This window comes from Labeo rohita, chromosome 11, assembly GCF_022985175.1.
Source record: "Labeo rohita strain BAU-BD-2019 chromosome 11, IGBB_LRoh.1.0, whole genome shotgun sequence".
NCBI classification, from domain to species: Eukaryota; Metazoa; Chordata; class Actinopteri; order Cypriniformes; family Cyprinidae; genus Labeo; species Labeo rohita.
The window spans coordinates 9,417,992-9,419,980 of record NC_066879.1 but is presented as its reverse complement, the minus strand read 5'-3'; positions in this window follow the sequence as shown (position 1 = coordinate 9,419,980).

Sequence of the window (1,989 nt, the reverse complement as noted above, 5' to 3'; positions counted from 1 at the left end):
TAGTTAGCAGATGGACTTGGATTTTTCTCTTTTAACAAAGTTATTTGCCTTTTTATGTGTTGTAATGTAAAGGTGATTCCGAAGCTTCAGTTTGGGTGTGTCTGTTTTCTGTTGTGTTCCGTACGTCATTGCCATATTTAAAAAAAAATAACAAAAAAAGTTAATGTTGATGAGTTTTGTTGTTTCAGAGTTTGCAAAATGTACTCTCGAGGTTTACATTTTATAATTGTCAAGCATCAGGTTTTCCAATGTTTGATTTTTCAAAAACAGAGATCTTCAGCTGTAAACAGACATTGAATACAATAAAATGTAATTCTGATGAAATGCTGGTAGTGTGGTTCTTGATTCATTTCGGTTTTAGTAAAACCCTATTGTTGCCAATTTTTTAAATCAAAATAAAACTGCTATATTAAAATTGACATATAGCTAAGAATGTTTTTTTTTTTTTTTTGTTTTTTTACTGTCATAATTTAAAACTGTAAAATATTGTTAGACCCTGTTTAAGATAATATGGCTGTGACAGTATACAATTAAAAGAATTAAAAAATATATATTATATATTTTTTTGTCATATGTGACCCTGGATCACAAAACCAGTCGTAAGGGTCATTTTTTCATTAAGATTAAGATTTATGCATCATATAGCTGAATAAATAGTCTGAATCTGAGGGTGCAAAAAAAAATCAAAATATTGAGAAAGGCACCTTTAAAGTTCTTGACTAATGTTCTTAACAATGTATATTACTAATCAAAAATTAAGTTTTCATAGTAGGAATTTTACAAAATGTAATCTTAATGGAACACGATCTTTACTTAATTTCCTAATGATTTTTGCCATAAAAGAAAAATCAATAATTTTGACCCATACAATGTATTTTTGGCTATTGCTACAAATAAACCCCAGCGACTTAAGACTGGTTTTGTGGTCCAGGGTCACATATAATCATTATATACAGTTGAGGTCAAAAGTTTACATACACTTTGCAGAATCTTCAAAACGTTAATTATTTGGCCAAAATAAGAGGGATCATACAAAATGCATAAGATATTTCACATAAAAAAACATTTACATATAGTCCACAAGAGGAAAATAATAGTTGAATTTATAAAAAATGACCCCATTTGAAAGTTTACATATAGTTGATTTTTAATACTGTTGTTACCTGAATGATCCACAGCTGTGTTTTTTGTTTAGTTATAGTTGTTCATGAGTCCCTTGTTTGTCCTAAAAAGTTAAACTGTCTACTGTTCTTAAGGAAAAATCATTCAGGTTCCACAAATTCTTTGGTTTTTGTGTATTTGAACCCTTTCCAACAATGACTGTATGATTTTGAGATCTATGAGGACAACTGAGGGACTCATATGCAACTATTACAGAAGGTTCAAATACTCACTGATGCTCCAGAAGGAAAAACCGTGCATTAAGTGCCCGGGGGGTGAAAACTTTTTGAATTTGAAGTTCAAAGTAAATTTAACTTATTTTATCTTCTGGGAAACATGCAAGTATCTTCTGAAGCCTCTGAGGGGCAGTACTAAATGACAAAAATATGATGTTTAGGCAAAATAAGAAAAATGTACACATCTTCATTCTGTTCAAAAGTTTACACCCCTGGCTCTTAATGCATTGTTTTTCCTTCTGGAGCATCAGTGAGTGTTTGAACCTTCTGTAATAGTTGCATTTGAGTCCCTTAGTTGTCCTCAGTGTGAAAAGATGGATCTCAAAATCGTACAATCATTGATGGAAGGGTTCAAATAGACAAAATGCTGAAAAACCAACAAATTTGTGGGACCCTAAGGATTTTTCTGAAGAACAGAGGGCAGTTTAACTGTTCAGGACAAACAAGGACTTCATGAACAACTATCACTAAACAAAAAACACAGGTGTGGATCATTCAGGTAACAACACAGTATTACGAATCAAGCATATGTAAACTTTTGAATGGGGTCATTTTTTATAAATTCAACTATTATTCAGGTCAGTACTAAATA